We start from the raw sequence: 17,974 nt of genomic DNA, 5'->3' as shown, positions 1-17,974 counted from the left end.
GAACCGTCATTCATCGGGAAGTCGTCGGTGAAGATGGATGGATCCGCGCTGGAGGTCTTGAAGATCAGTCGGTCGTCATCGGGTTGAAGAACATAGAGATGCGGCTTGGATGAAGATGTTTGCCGGTCCGGATGTCTCTTCTGCCCGCTTGGATCAAGACTTCAGTCGGAGGATGGACGTCACTCTTCACCCCCCGCTTGGGCTTGGATCAAGACTTTGGAGGCTTGGATCAAGACTTCGGTGGACGGATCGTTGAACCCAGCGTGGTGAAGACAAGGTAGGGAGATCTTCAGGGGCTTATGTTAGGTTTATTTCAGGGGGGTTTGGGTTAGATTAGGGTATGTGGGTGGTGGGTTTGTAATGTGGGGGGGGTATTGTATGTTTTTTTTCCAGGCAAAAGAGCTGAATTCTTTGGGGCATGCCCGCAAAGGGCCCTTTTAAGGGCTGGTAAGGTAAAAGAGCTTTTCTATTTTAATTTTAGAATAGGGTAGGGCTTTTTTTTTTTATTTTGGGGTTTTTTTATTTTTTGTTATTTTATTAGGGGGCTTAGAGTAGGTGTAATTAGTTTAAAATTGTTGCAATATTTTTCTAATGTTTGTAAATATTTTTTGTAACTTAGTTCTTTTTTATTTTTTGTACTTTAGTTAGTTTATTTCATTGTATTTATTTGTAGGTATTGTATTTAATTAATTTATTGATAGTGTAGTTTTAGGTTTAATTGTAACTTAGGTTAGGATTTATTTTACAGGTAATTTTGTAATTATTTTAACTAGGTAGCTATTAAATAGTTATTAACTATTTAATAGCTTTTGTACCTGGTTAAATAAACACAAAGTTGCCTGTAAAATAAATATTAAGACTAAAAATAGCTACAATATAATTATTATTTATATTGTAGCTATATTAGGGTTTATTTTACAGGTAAGTATTTTAGCTTTACATAGGAATAATTTATTTAATAAGAGTAATTTATTTCGTTAGATAAAAATTATATTTAACTTAGGGGGGTGTTAGGGTTAGGGTTAGAATTAGCTTTAGGGGTTAATACATTTATAGAGTAGCGGTGAGCTCGGTTGGCAGATTAGGGGTTAATACTTGAAGTTAGGTGTCGGTGATGTTAGGGAGGGTAGATTAGGGGTTAATACTATTTATTATAGGGTTAGTGAGGCGGGAGTGAGGCGGATTAGGGGTTAATACATTTATTATAGTAGCGGTGGGTCCAGTCGGCAGATTAGGGGTTAATAAGTGTAGGTAGGTGGCGGCGACGTTGGGGGCGGCAGATTAGGGGTTAATAAATATAATATAGGTATCGGCGGTATTAGGAGCAGCAGATTAGGGGTAATAGGGATAACGTAGGTGGCGGCGGTGTACGGAGCGGCAGATTAGGGGTTAAAATTTTTTAATAGAGTGGCGGCGATGTGGGGGGGCCTCGGTTTAGGGGTACATAGGTAGTTTTGGGTGTTAGTGTACTTTAGAGCACAGTAGTTAAGAGCTTTATAAACCGGCGTTGCCAGAAAGCTCTTAACTACTGACTTTTTTCTGTTTTGTCGTTAGATTTCTAACGCTCACTTCAGCCAAGACTTTAAATACCGGCGTTAGAAAGATCCCATTGAAAAGATAGGATACGCAAATGGCGTAGGGTGATCTGCGGTATGGAAAAGTCGTGGCTGCATAGTGAGCGTTAGACCCTTTCCTGACTGACTCCAAATATCAGCGGTAGCCAAAACCAGCGTTAGGAGCCTCTAACGCTGGTTTTGACGGCTACCGCCAAACTCTAAATCTAGGCCTCTGATCTAGGTTATCTCTCTTGGTTTTATATGGGACAGGGCTCTGCCTGAGTCTATCAACCGGGTACTGAGGGGCCATATTAAAATCACCTCCAAGTATTAAATAACCTTCTGAAATAAAAGAAGCTTGTTTTGTAAAGTTTCCAAAAGATAGGACTGAAAACATTGGGAGCATAAACGTTACAAAGTGTATATATTGTTTTTAATACTTTAATTTTGACCATTTAATATCTCCCCTCATGGTCTGTATCTATCTGAATGACTTTGTAAGAGAGTTTCTTCCCCAAGAGGACCGCAACTCCACTTTTCCTTTTTGTGGTAGAGGAAAATAAGACTTCTTTAACCCAAGAAGCTTTAAGTTTTAGTATCCTCTGGTTTAAAATGTGTCTCTTGTAAAAAGGCTATGTCCGTTTTAATTTTTCTTAGTTGAGAGAGTATTGTCTTTCGTTTTATGGGGGAGGTTAGACCACCTATGTTCCATGAGGTCAATTTAAGGTTATCCTCCACAGCACTTTTCTAAAGAACAGAGAAAACGTAAAATGAGGGGAAAAAAAAAAAGAAAGGGAAAGAACAAAAAAAGGGTTGCCAATTTCCCATTTGCAACCTCGTAGCAAGCATATAACAAGGTCTTATCTTCACCTCTTATTTTTTCACTAACTATAATCAGTTTTTTTCACTTTAATTCAATCTAGCTACATGCTAAATCTAAATAATTTTTTACTTCCCACAGTTTTTTTATTCTGTGGGGAAGGATTCAGAATAAAATTTTGCTGCCTCACTGGCGTTTCAAAAAAATGTACATGTCCATCTATTGTGAGTTTCAACCTAGCTGGGTAAAGCAGGTTTGCTTGGACCCCTTTTTTAATAAAATTTATGCAGTGTGGGGCTAACTCTCGTCTTTTTGTGGCGGTGCCTGCTGAATAATCTTGAAACAAGAACATCTTTGCTTCCCCTAAAAAAATGGGTTGGTGTTATGAAAAGCCTGGAGTAAAGTAACTTTGTGTTGAAAATTTAACAGTTTAGCAATAATTGGTCTTGGCCTTGTATTGGTTCTATGTGTATCCATTATGCCAACCCTGTGAGCCCTTTCAATAATGATGGGTGGGTAGGTTTTGATATCTGCATTAGACGAGGGAATGTGACAGATATTAATTTGTCTATATCTTCAAATTGCCTCTCCTCGGGGACCCCTATTAACCTGAGGTTATTCCTCCTTGATCTGTCCTCGAGATCTTCAATTTTATTTTGCATTTTCATATAATATTATTTGTGGACTCAAGGTTGACTTTATAGTTTACTGTCAAATCCTCGAGATTCTTTGTTCCGCCTCAGATATTCTAGAGGCGAACTGTTTAACTTCATTAGATAGGGCAGCAATGTCTTGTTTAATTTCCAGTTTTAAGAGGTCAAATTTGGGTGTTAAAGCCTCTGAGATGCTTGAAACTAGTGTGTGAATATCTAACTGATCAGAGCTACCTGGAAGAGAAGGGATGGGTGAATGTGCATCAGTTGATGTTCCCAGAACATTTTTGTTCTTTTTCTCTCTTTGTCTCCTGTCATAGTTGCGGGAGAAGTTTTAGAGTGCCCGTGTAAGTATTTATCCACATACAATAGAGATCTGTGCAGGGGAGGGGGCTGAATAGAAGAAAGAAAGAAAAAAAACTAAAATTAAATCAAGAAGATATTGGTGAATTCTGTGCCGTAAAGTTGTGTAATATTAGGAAAAAGGAGAGAAAAAAAAAAAAAAAAAAGGATTTTAGTTGTGAAGGTTTTATATATATTCTCCTTAATAACTATCGGCTAGATTTAGAGTTCGGCGGTAGATGGGCTGTTAACGCCACGCGTGTTTTATGTCTAACGCACGGCATTGTTTGACTCCGGTATTTAGAGTTAATATAAGACCATCTAACGATGCTCCTAACGCGTGTATGTCACACGCGTAATCCTGCCCGCGTTAGACAGTCTCCCATAGAGAACAATGGGAAAAGGCAAAAAATAGCTTTTTTCACCTAACACTCGATCTCGCGAGAAATACGCACAGCTCGGTCATATGACGCATACCACATCATGCACAACAATAACACGCGCAAATGTCACAACATCAATCAATCAACAAAGCACACAAGCATTACACATTCACAAGCGGGGGAAGTTTTAATACTATTTATACGTGGAATACGCATATACTTTAAGATGCGGAAAATCGCACAATAACAACAAGGATTAAAAAATATATACATACACTAAAAAAAAAATCGCATTCAATATCATTATATATTATGAAAAACATACATATACAACACTTCACGAAGAACACACCATCGCAAATTCACATTTAAAAAGAATACTATTGGACAATGTTAGAGAAAACGACCACTATGACATCATCGCATTCTACACATTCCACAAATACCAACTCAAAATGAGCATGCGCAAATTAACACACCTAATACACATTGCAATAATATTAATTGCTAATAAAGCACACCTGAACACTAATTACAATGGAATTGGGACATCATTAAACATTTACACAGGGTATATAAGCACCACACAAGCAGGGCTCTTTGACTGTGTTGCTGGTGGGTCTTTGGAGAGTTAAGAATAGAGATTTTGCGATTTTTTGAGAGTGAGTTAGTGTTAGTGTGAGAGAGTCAGTTGGTAGTGTTAGCGTGAGAGAGTCAGTTGGTAGTGTTAGCGTGAGATAGTCACTTGGTAGTGTTAGCGTGAGAGAGTGAGTGAGTTAGTGGGAGGTAGCGGGAGTGGGAGAGAGTCTGTTAGTGGGAGCGTGAGTGAGTTAGTGGGAGTTATTAGTGATAGTTGTTAGTGTGAGCGTCAGTTAGTGGTAGTTAGTGAGCGTTAGTGGGAGTGTTTGTTATTGAGAATTAGAAGTAGTGTTAGTTAGCGAGCGAGTGATTTATCTGTACACTTAACACATTTACACGCAAACACATTCAATACATACATACACTTATCAATAACACTACATACACTCCATACCCCTACCCCTCATACTTACACTCCATACCCCATTCCTTGTAGTCCCATTCCCTTTCATCCCATTTACTTTATCCCATACCCCATACCCATCCCATACCCATCCCCTAGTTACATTTAGTTTACATATCCTCCTTTTAGTCTTATTCTTTTCGTTTATTTAAATACTCCTTACCCTCTTTGTTTTTTTTTACATCCCTCACACTTTAAGCACCTTTTTTGTCTTTTTAGTTCTTTATTTTGACCCCCTTTCATTTCATCACACTCACTTTTTTTTTATTATTTGGGGTTTAGTTTAGGGAGGAGATGGAGGCCAGGCAGGGGACAGGTAGAGGGGGGAGTAGAGGGAGGGGGAGAGGAACAGGGCAGGAAGGGGGCAGGAAGGGGGGCAGGAAGCGGGGGTGGAAGCGGTGGGTGGACCCAGCCACTTGGTTCAAGATGACCAAGTGGCTGGGCCCAGTGGCGGTCAGAGTAGGGCTTCACAGTCCGGGAAACAGAGGGCATCGTCACAGGGGAGGCCAAGGCGACTAGGGAGGCGAGGTTTACGATGGAGGAGAAGGAGGCCCTCGTAGAGGCCTATATGGCCAGGTATAGGATGCTGCAGCACCAGAGACTACCCCGACTGACAGGAGGAGGCTCTGGAACGAGATTCGGAATGCAGTCAATGCAGTGGGTTGCCGGACAGGGATATGGATTCCATCAAACATCGGTACCGGGACTGTAAACTTGAACTTAAAAAAAAGTTAAGCCTGGAGGCCCGACATGCGCAGGGACCGGTGGCGGCCCTGCCCTTGAAATGGAGTACTGCAGATGGGAGGAAATGTTGCGGCCCAGCATCTCCGAGGTGGAAGTAGTCGGTATCGGAGGAATCGATACCGGGAACCTGCCACTCTCATCTGACGGTAAGCTTTAACAATAATTTCACATACGAATGTATTTCAATGGACACTATACGCAAACATTTACTTTCATGATTGAGGTAGCGAATACAATTTGACAAAACATTCAAATGTACTTATATTACATAATTTGATTAATTCTTGAGATATATTTTAATGAAGAAATAGCCATGCACACGGTGAAACAATCACAGGAGGCAGCTATATTCAGCTAACAATCAGAATCTTATAAACATATTTAGATATGCTTTTCAGCAGAATATCCAGAGAATGAAGCTAATTAGATAACAAAAGTACATTCGAAAGTTGATACTAAATGTATGCTTATAAATCATGAAAGATAAAACATTGGGTTTCATGTGTTAAGTATCCGATTAATGCTATTACGCTGTTTACACGCATTCTATTACTTAGCGGTTACATCAGTATCTAGGCTATAGGTTAGGTGTGCATTTAAACAGACTGAAAACAAACGCAAAAACATTCACATTGACCAGATATCACAAACACTGTTTAGAAAAAGCGGAAATCGTATTGATTGTTTGTTAGATTTCAAAGTGGATTAATGATTCTGCATTTGTAATTGTATCGTAAGCTAAGTCATTTAAACCTTTATTTGCAAATATGCTAATATATACATTTCTTTTTTTATTTTTTTTTTAATATACAGAGTCTGGGGACGAGGCAGCACAGCCTCCTGCATCCCCGGGATGAGAGTGGTGTGAGGAATTCCCACTTCGGAGGGAAGAGGCCCCCCGTGACGAACAGCGCACGGGAGATGATCAAGAGGCCCCGGAAGCACAGGAGGATGCCGCTGAAGCCGCGGAACCGAGGGTCCCTCAAAGACCGCACTCCGCCGTGCACGGGACCCCGCCGTGCACGGGTTTCAACAGGCACAACAAGAAGAAATAGCGGAGGTGCGGGTTCTACTGGAGTACATAGACAGATGCGTACCTCCGGATAGAAAACATAGAAGGACGACGCAGAATACTGATGGGCAGAATCAAATAATTCAAGGCCAAAACGAAATAATCAGTATACTGAATACAATACAAGAAGGACAAACAAGAATGTTCAATCTTCATCAGGAAATGTTCACATTTATCGGGAGGCGCATGCTGGTCTACCTCCTGTTGCTGGGCCTCTTGTTGCTGGGCCTCTTGCTGCTGGGCCATCTCCTCCTGCCGGCCCATCTCATCCTCCTCCTCAGCCATCTACTCCTCCTCCTCCTCAGCCATCTTTCCTCTCCTCCTCAGCCTCTTTCTCCTCCTCCTCAGCCATCTACTCCTCACCTTGGTCGTCCCAGTACTCTTCCTTCCACTCCTCCCACAACAGCTCCAAGGAGGACTCTTCGGAGTCGGCAGTTGCCTCTCCCAGAGCCTCAGCCCCGTGGGAAGAGGGGAAGGAAGAGGAAGTAAAGTTTTTTTTTCAATCTTAAATTTTGTTTTTTGTGTAATGGATAGGTATGTGATGATGTGGTTTCATACACTTGTGGACCACACTCTGTATATAATCGACATCTATGGGACCGGGTCCATGGAGGAAGATTCTTTACAGAGTGTGGTCCACAAGTGTATGAAAACCACATCATCACATACCTATCCATTACACAAAAAACAAAATTTAAGATTGAAAAAAAAACTTACTTCCTCTTCCTTCCCCTCTTCCCACGGGGCTGAGGCTCTGGGAGAGGCAACTGCCGACTCCGAAGAGTCCTCCTTGGAGCTGTTGTGGGAGGAGTGGAAGGAAGAGTACTGGGACGACCAAGGTGAGGAGTAGATGGCTGAGGAGGAGGAGGAGAAGATGGCTGAGGAGGAGGAGGAGAAGATGGCTGAGGAGGAGGAGGAGTAGATGGCTGAGGAGGAGGATGAGATGGGCCGGCAGGAGGAGATGGCCCAGCAGCAAGAGGCCCAGCAACAAGAGGCCCAGCAACAGGAGGTAGACCAGCATGCGCCTCCCGGAAAAATGTGAACATTTCCTGATGAAGATTGAACATTCTTGTTTGTCCTTCTTGTATTGTATTCAGTATACTGATTATTTCGTTTTGGCCTTGAATTATTTGATTCTGCCCATCAAGTATTCTGCGTCGTCCTTCTATGTTTTCTATCCGGGAGGTACGCATCTGGTCTATGTACTCCAGTAGAACCCGCACCTCCGCTATTTCTTCTTGTTGTGCCTGTTGAACCCGTGCACGGCGGGGTGCCCGTGCACGGCGGAGTGCGGGTCTTTGAGGGACCTCGGGTTCCGCGGCTTCAGCGGCATCCTCCTGTGCTTCCGGGGCCTCTTGATCATCTCCCGTGCGCTGTTCGTCACGGGGGGCCTCTTCCCTCCGAAGTGGGAATTCCTCACCACCACTCTCATCCCGGGGAGATGCAGGAGGCTGTGCTGCCTCGTCCCCAGACTCTGTATATTAAAAAAAAAATAAAAAAAGAAATGTATATATTAGCATATTTGCAAATAAAGGTTTAAATGACTTAGCTTACGATACAATTACAAATGCAGAATCATTAATCCACTTTGAAATCTAACAAACAATCAATACGATTTCCGCTTTTTCTAAACAGTGTTTGTGATATCTGGTCAATGTGAATGTTTTTGCGTTTGTTTTCAGTCTGTTTAAATGCACACCTAACCTATAGCCTAGATACTGATGTAACCGCTAAGTAATAGAATGCGTGTAAACAGCGTAATAGCATTAATCGGATACTTAACACATGAAACCCAATGTTTTATCTTTCATGATTTATAAGCATACATTTAGTATCAACTTTCGAATGTACTTTTGTTATCTAATTAGCTTCATTCTCTGGATATTCTTTGCTGAAAAGCATATCTAAATATGTTTATAAGATTCTGATTGTTAGCTGAATATAGCTGCCTCCTGTGATTGTTTCACCGTGTGCATGGCTATTTCTTCATTAAAATATATCTCAAGAATTAATCAAATTATGTAATATAAGTACATTTGAATGTTTTGTCAAATTGTATTCGCTACCTCAATCATGAAAGTAAATGTTTGCGTATAGTGTCCATTGAAATACATTCGTATGTGAAATTATTGTTAAATGAGCTTACCGTCAGATGAGAGTGGCAGGTTCCCGGTATCGATTCCTCCGATACCGACTACTTCCACCTCGGAGATGCTGGGCCGCAACATTTCCTCCCATCTGCAGTACTCCATTTCAAGGGCAGGGCCGCCACCGGTCCCTGCGGCATGTCGGGCCTCCAGGCTTAACTTTTTTTTAAGTTCAAGTTTACAGTCCCGGTACCGATGTTTGATGGAATCCATATCCCTGTTCCGGCAACCCACTGCATTGACTGCATTCCGAATCTCGTTCCAGAGCCTCCTCCTGTCAGTCGGGGTAGTCTTCTGGTGCTGCAGCATCCTATACCTGGCCATATAGGCCTCTACGAGGGCCTCCTTCTCCTCCATCGTAAACCTCGCCTCCCTAGTCGCCTTGGCCTTCCCCTGTGACGATGCCCTCTGTTTCCCGGACTGTGAAGCCCTACTCTGACCGCCACTGGGCCCAGCCACTTGGTCATCTTGAACCAAGTGGCTGGGTCCACCCACCGCTTCCACCCCCGCTTCCTGCCCCCCTTCCTGCCCCCCTTCCTGCCCTGTTCCTCTCCCCCTCCCTCTACTCCCCCCTCTACCTGTCCCCTGCCTGGCCTCCATCTCCTCCCTAAACTAAACCCCAAATAATAAAAAAAAAGTGAGTGTGATGAAATGAAAGGGGGTCAAAATAAAGAACTAAAAAGACAAAAAAGGTGCTTAAAGTGTGAGGGATGTAAAAAAAAACAAAGAGGGTAAGGAGTATTTAAATAAACGAAAAGAATAAGACTAAAAGGAGGATATGTAAACTAAATGTAACTAGGGGATGGGTATGGGATGGGTATGGGGTATGGGATAAGAGTAAATGGGATGAAAGGGAATGGGACTACAAGGAATGGGGTATGGAGTGTAGTATGAGGGGGTAGGGGGTATGGAGTGTATGTAGTGTTATTGATAAGTGTATGTATGTATTGAATGTGTTTGCGTGTAAATGTGTTAAGTGTACAGATAAATCACTCGCTCGCTAACTAACACTACTTCTAATTCTCAATAACAAACACTCCCACTAACGCTCACTAACTACCACTAACTGACGCTCACACTAACAACTATCACTAATAACTCCCACTAACTCACTCACGCTCCCACTAACAGACTCTCTCCCACTCCCGCTACCTCCCACTAACTCACTCACTCTCTCACGCTAACACTACCAAGTGACTATCTCACGCTAACACTACCAACTGACTCTCTCACGCTAACACTACCAACTGACTCTCTCACACTAACACTAACTCACTCTCAAAAAATCGCAAAATCTCTATTCTTAACTCTCCAAAGACCCACCAGCAACACAGTCAAAGAAGCCCTGCTTGTGTGGTGCTTATATACCCTGTGTAAATGTTTAATGATGTCCCAATTTCCATTGTAATTAGTGTTCAGGTGTGCTTTATTAGCAATTAATATTATTGCAATGTGTATTAGGTGTGTTAATTTGCGCATGCTCATTTTGAGTTGGTATTTGTGGAATGTGTAGAATGCGATGATGTCATAGTGGTCGTTTTCTCTAACATTGTCCAATAGTATTCTTTTTAAATGTGAATTTGCGATGGTGTGTTCTTCGTGAAGTGTTGTATATGTATGTTTTTCATAATATATAATGATATTGAATGCGATTTTTTTTTTAGTGTATGTATATATTTTTTAATCCTTGTTGTTATTGTGCGATTTTCCGCATCTTAAAGTATATGCGTATTCCACGTATAAATAGTATTAAAACTTCCCCCGCTTGTGAATGTGTAATGCTTGTGTGCTTTGTTGATTGATTGATGTTGTGACATTTGCGGCGTGTTATTGTTGTGCATGATGTGGTATGCGTCATATGACCGAGCTGTGCGTATTTCTCGCGAGATCGAGTGTTAGGTGAAAAAAGCTATTTTTTGCCTTTCCCATTGTTCTCTATGGGAGACTGTCTAACGCGGGCAGGATTACGCGTGTGACATACACGCGTTAGGAGCATCGTTAGATGGTCTTATATTAACTCTAAATACCGGAGTCAAACAATGCCGTGCGTTAGACATAAAACACGCGTGGCGTTAACAGCCCATCTACCGCCGAACTCTAAATCTAGCCGATAGTTATTAAGGAGAATATATATAAAACCTTCACAACTAAAATCCTTTTTTTTTTTTTTTTCTCTCCTTTTTCCTAATATTACACAACTTTACGGCACAGAATTCACCAATATCTTCTTGATTTAATTTTAGTTTTTTTTTCTTTCTTTCTTCTATTCAGCCCCCTCCCCTGCACAGATCTCTATTGTATGTGGATAAATACTTACACGGGCACTCTAAAACTTCTCCCGCAACTATGACAGGGAGACAAAGAGAGAAAAAGAACAAAAATGTTCTGGGAACATCAACTGATGCACATTCACCCATCCCTTCTCTTCCAGGTAGCTCTGATCAGTTAGATATTCACACACTAGTTTCAAGCATCTCAGAGGCTTTAACACCCAAATTTGACCTCTTAAAACTGGAAATTAAACAAGACATTGCTGCCCTATCTAATGAAGTTAAACAGTTCGCCTCTAGAATATCTGAGGCGGAACAAAGAATCTCGAGGATTTGACAGTAAACTATAAAGTCAACCTTGAGTCCACAAATAATATTATATTGAAAATGCAAAATAAAATTGAAGATCTCGAGGACAGATCAAGGAGGAATAACCTCAGGTTAATAGGGGTCCCCGAGGAGAGGCAATTTGAAGATATAGACAAATTAATATCTGTCACATTCCCTCGTCTAATGCAGATATCAGAAACCTACCCACCCATCATTATTGAAAGGGCTCACAGGGTTGGCATAATGGATACACATAGAACCAATACAAGGCCAAGACCAATTATTGCTAAACTGTTAAATTTTCAACACAAAGTTACTTTACTCCAGGCTTTTCATAAACACCAACCCATTTTTTTAGGGGAAGCAAAGATGTTCTTGTTTCAAGATTATTCAGCAGGCACCGCCACAAAAAGACGAGAGTTAGCCCCACACTGCATAAATTTTATTAAAAAAGGGGTCCAAGCAAACCTGCTTTACCCAGCTAGGTTGAAACTCACAATAGATGGACATGTACATTTTTTTGAAACAGCCAGTGAGGCAGCAAAATTTTATTCTGAATCCTTCCCCACAGAATAAAAAAACTGTGGGAAGTAAAAAATTATTTAGATTTAGCATGTAGCTAGATTGAATTAAAGTGAAAAAACTGATTATAGTTAGTGAAAAAATAAGAGGTGAAGATAAGACCTTGTTATATGCTTGCTACGAGGTTGCAAAATGGGAAATTGGCAACCCTTTTTTTGTTCTTTCCCTTTCTTTTTTTTTTTTTCCCCTCATTTTACGTTTTCTCTGTTCTTTAGAAAAGTGCTGTGGAGGATAACCTTAAATTGACCTCATGGAACATAGGTGGTCTAACCTCCCCCATAAAACGAAAGACAATACTCTCTCAACTAAGAAAAATTAAAACGGACATAGCCTTTTTACAAGAGACACATTTTAAACCAGAGGAGGTACTAAAACTTAAAGCTTCTTGGGTTAAAGAAGTCTTATTTTCCTCTACCACAAAAAGGAAAAGTGGAGTTGCGGTCCTCTTGGGGAAGAAACTCTCTTACAAAGTCATTCAGATAGATACAGACCATGAGGGGAGATATTAAATGGTCAAAATTAAAGTATTAAAAACAATATATACACTTTGTAACGTTTATGCTCCCAATGTTTTCAGTCCTATCTTTTGGGAAACTTTACAAAACAAGCTTCTTTTATTTTCAGAAGGTTATTTAATACTTGGAGGTGATTTTAATATGGCCCCTCAGTACCCGGTTGATAGACTCAGGCAGAGCCCTGTCCCATATAAAACCAAGAGAGATAACCTAGAATCAGAGGCCTAGATTTAGAGTTTGGCGGTAGCCGTCAAAACCAGCGTTAGAGGCTCCTAACGCTGGTTTTGGGCTACCGCTGATATTTGGAGTCAGTCAGGAAAGGGTCTAACGCTCACTATGCAGCCACGACTTTTCCATACCGCAGATCACCCTACGCCATTTGCGTATCCTATCTTTTCAATGGGATCTTTCTAACGCCGGTATTTAAAGTCTTGGCTGAAGTGAGCGTTAGAAATCTAACGACAAAACAGAAAAAAGTCAGTAGTTAAGAGCTTTCTGGGCTAACGCCGGTTTATAAAGCTCTTAACTACTGTGCTCTAAAGTACACTAACACCCATAAACTACCTATGTACCCCTAAACCGAGGCCCCCCCACATCGCCGCCACTCTATTAAAAAATTTTAACCCCTAATCTGCCGCTCCGTACACCGCCGCCACCTACGTTATCCCTATGTACCCCTAATCTGCTGCTCCTAATACCGCCGATACCTATATTATATTTATTAACCCCTAATCTGCCGCCCCCAACGTCGCCGCCACCTACCTACACTTATTAACCCCTAATCTGCCGACTGGACCGCACCGCTACTATAATAAATGTATTAACCCCTAATCCGCCTCACTCCCGCCTCACTAACCCTATAATAAATAGTATTAACCCCTAATCTACCCTCCCTAACATCACCGACACCTAACTTCAAGTATTAACCCCTAATCTGCCAACCGGAGCTCACCGCTACTCTAATAAATGTATTAACCCCTAAAGCTAATTCTAACCCTAACCCTAACACCCCCCTAAGTTAAATATAATTTTTATCTAACGAAATAAATTAACTCTTATTAAATAAATTATTCCTATGTAAAGCTAAATACTTACCTGTAAAATAAACCCTAATATAGCTACAATATAAATAATAATTATATTGTAGCTATTTTAGTCTTAATATTTATTTTACAGGCAACTTTGTGTTTATTTAACCAGGTACAAAAGCTATTAAATAGTTAATAACTATTTAATAGCTACCTAGTTAAAATAATTACAAAATTACCTGTAAAATAAATCCTAACCTAAGTTACAATTAAACCTAAAACTACACTATCAATAAATTAATTAAATACAATACCTACAAATAAATACAATGAAATAAACTAACTAAAGTACAAAAAATAAAAAAGAACTAAGTTACAAAAAATATTTACAAACATTAGAAAAATATTGCAACAATTTTAAACTAATTACACCTACTCTAAGCCCCCTAATAAAATAACAAAAAATAAAAAACCCCAAAATAAAAAAAAATGCCCTACCCTATTCTAAAATTAAAATAGAAAAGCTCTTTTACCTTACCAGCCCTTAAAAGGGCCCTTTGCGGGGCATGCCCCAAAGAATTCAGCTCTTTTGCCTGGAAAAAAAACATACAATACCCCCCCCACATTACAACCCACCACCCACATACCCCTAATCTAACCCAAACCCCCCTGAAATAAACCTAACACTAAGCCCCTGAAGATCTCCCTACCTTGTCTTCACCACGCTGGGTTCAACGATCCGTCCACCGAAGTCTTGATCCAAGCCTCCAAAGTCTTGATCCAAGCCCAAGCGGGGGGTGAAGAGTGACGTCCATCCTCCGACTGAAGTCTTGATCCAAGCGGGCAGAAGAGGACATCCGGACCGGCAAACATCTTCATCCAAGCCGCATCTTCTATGTTCTTCAACCCGATGACGACCGACTGATCTTCAAGACCTCCAGCGCGGATCCATCCATCTTCACCGACGACTTCCCGATGAATGACGGTTCCTTTAAGGGACGTCATCCAAGATGGCGTCCCTCGAATTCCGATTGGCTGATAGGATTCTATCAGCCAATCGGAATTAAGGTAGGAAAATTCTGATTGGCTGATGGAATCAGCCAATCAGATTCAAGTTCAATCCGATTGGCTGATCCGATCAGCCAATCAGATTGAGCTTGCATTCTATTGGCTGATCGGTACAGCCAATAGAATGTGATCTCAATCTGATTGGCTGATTGGATTAGCCAATCGGATTGAACTTGAATCTGATTGGCTGATTCCATCAGCCAATCAGAATTTTCCTACCTTAATTCCGATTGGCTGATAGAATCCTATCAGCCAATCGCAATTCGAGGGACGCCATCTTGGATGACGTCCCTTAAAGGAACCGTCATTCGTCGGGAAGTCGTCGGTGAAGATGGATGGATCCGCGCTGGAGGTCTTGAAGATCAGCCGGTCGTCATCGGATTGAAGAACATAGAAGATGCGGCTTGGATGAAGATGTTTGCCGGTCCAGATGTCCTCTTCTGCCCGCTTGGATCAAGACTTCAGCCGGAGGATGGACGTCACTCTTCAGCCCATGCTTGGGCTTGGATCAAGACTTCGGAGGCTTGGATCAAGACTTCGGTGGACGGATCGGTGAACCCGGCGTGGTGAAGACAAGGTAGGGAGATCTTCAGGGGCTTAGTGTTAGGTTTATTTAAGTGGGTTTTGTGTTAGATTAGGGGTATGTGGGTGGTGGGTTGTAATGTTGGGGGGGTATTGTATGTTTTTTTTCCAGGCAAAAGAGCTGAATTCTTTGGGGTATGCCCCGCAAAGGGCCCTTTTAAGGGCTGGTAAGGTAAAAGAGCTTTTCAATTTTAATTTTAGAATAGGGTAGGGCATTTTTTTATTTTGGGGGTCTTTGTTATTTTATTAGGGGGCTAAGAGTAGGTGTAATTAGTTTAAAATTGTTGTAATATTTTTCTAATGTTTGTAAATATTTTTTTATTTTTTTGTAACTTAGTTCTTTTTTATTTTTTGTACTTTAGTTAGTTTATTTAATTGTATTTAATTGTTGGTATTTTATTTAATTAATTTATTGCTAGTGTAGTGTTAGGTTTAATTGTAACTTAGGTTAGGATTTATTTTACAGGTAATTTTGTAATTATTTTAACTAGGTAACTATTAAATAGTTCTTAACTAGGGTTTATTTTACAGGTAAGTATTTAGCTTTAAATAGGTTTAATTTATTTAATAAGAGTTAATTTATTTCGTTAGATTTAAATTATATTTAACTTAGGGGGGTGTTAGTGTTAGGGTTAGACTTAGCTTTAGGGGTTAATACATTTATTATAGTAGCGGTGAGATCCGTCGGCAGATTAGGGGTTAATTATTGTAGGTAGGTGGAGGCGACGTGGGGGGCGGCAGATTAGGGATTAATAAATATAATATAGGGGTCGGCGGTGTTAGGGGCAGCAGATTAGGGGTACATAGGGATAATGTAGGTTGCGGCAGTGTACGGAGCGGCAGATTAGGGGTTAATAATAATATGCATGGGTCAGCGATAGCGGGGGCGGCAGATTAGGGGTTAATAAATGTAAGGTTAGGGGTGTGTAGACTCGGGGTACATGTTAGAGTGTTAGGTGCAGACTTAGGAAGTGTTTCCCCATAGGAAACAATGGGGCTGTGTTAGGAGCTGAACGCTGCTTTTTTGCTCAAACTGCCCCATTGTTTTCTATGGGGGAATCATGCACAAGCACGTTTTTTTAAGCTGGCCGCGTCCGTAAGCACCGCTGGTATTTAGAGTTGCAGTGGCGGTAAATATGCTCTACGCTCCCTTTTTTGGAGCCTAACGCAGCCCTTCTGTGAACTCTAAATACCAGCGGTATTTAAAAGGTGCAGGGGGAAAAAAGCATGCGTAGCTAACGCACCCCTTTGGCCGCAGAACTCTAAATCTAGGCCAAAGTTATTTACAAAATTGCTCCAGAATCTTAAACTTTTCAATATCTGGAGGATCCAAAACCCTGATCTCAGGGAATTTACATGTTATTCTAGGGCACATAAAACCCTTTCAAGAATAGACCTGATTCTGCTAGATGAAAGAGTATGTAAAACGAAAATTACGGCTGGGATTTTACCCATCACTTCTCAGATCATGCCCCGATTACCCTTGACTTTCAATTAAATCCTTTAAGGAATAGGAATACTGGATTTTCTTTCCCACGGTTCTTAGCAACCGATTTAAAATTGAAAAATTGGCTTACTTCCAGGTTCCGAGAATTCGCATCCTTTAATCAAGAACATATATCTCAACTGGCAAAATTCTGGGAAACTGCCAAGGCAGTGCTCCGCGGGGAAATCCTAGCGTATAGTATCTCTAGGTCTAAAAAACTTAAAAGAAGGGAATCTGAAACATTTAAGGCAGTTACAAATGCATATAACCGCTACATCCTACAAAAAACCTCTGAAAACTGGTCTAGGTACAGAAAAGCACTAGCAGACAGGGACTCCCTTTTACTTTATAAAAGCACCCAGAGAGATCTTAGGTTACAGGCAAAACTTTACCGATATGGTAATAGAACTGGGAAGCTAATGATAAATTTGGTTAAGGCTGATAGAGGCTCCTCTATAATAAAATCAATTACCTCGGGCAGTAAACACCGTACCTCCCCGGAAGAAATATGTAAAGCATTTGCAGAATATTACAAGACGCTATACACTCACAAGCCCTCTAACATCATACAGAGGGAACATTTCTGGGGTAAGTTAGTCTTTCTGTCTTTACCTCCTGATTCATTAGAAACATTACAATCTCCCATTACGGAGACAGAAATTCTTTCTACAATCCAAAAACTAGCCTTTAACAAAGCTCCGGGATCGGATGCGCTCCCAAATAAATTCTATAAAATTTTAGCCCCTGACATTATACAGCACTTAACATTACTTTTCAATGACATTTAGATTTCCGGAAGCATTCCCACCAAGGAATTTGTCGCGTCATACACAATTCTTATACTCAAGCCAGGCAAAGAACCGAACAGAAAAGAGTCATACAGGCCTATCGCGCTTTTAAACACAGATTACAAACTTTTTACAGCAATTTTAGCACACAGACTTCAATCCCTTCTCCCCACCATTATCCACAAAGACCAAGCGGGTTTCCTTCTGAAGCGAAACTCAGCAGCTAAAATCAGAGAGGTATTTCTGACTATAGAATATTCTAAAAAGATGGAGGAACCGGAGGGACGGGAGAGAGAGGACACTCCTGACATGGCGATTATATCAATAGATGCTGAAAAGTCGTTTGATTCAGTACATCACGATCATTTGTTTTTCACATTACAGCAGTTCGGTATTAAAGGTAATTTTTTACATCTCTTTAATAACTTATATAGTTACGCTTCCACGAAAATTCTGGTAAATGGTGATATGAGCCACGACATAAGTCTAGGAAGAGGGACAAGGCAGGGGTGTCCTCTCTCTCCTCTCCTCTTTGACTTGGCCATCGAGCCTCTGGCTTTACAAAT

The sequence above is a fragment of the Bombina bombina genome, chromosome 1 (assembly GCF_027579735.1).
Source record: "Bombina bombina isolate aBomBom1 chromosome 1, aBomBom1.pri, whole genome shotgun sequence".
Classification (NCBI taxonomy): domain Eukaryota; kingdom Metazoa; phylum Chordata; class Amphibia; order Anura; family Bombinatoridae; genus Bombina; species Bombina bombina.
This window is presented reverse-complemented; position numbering follows the sequence as displayed.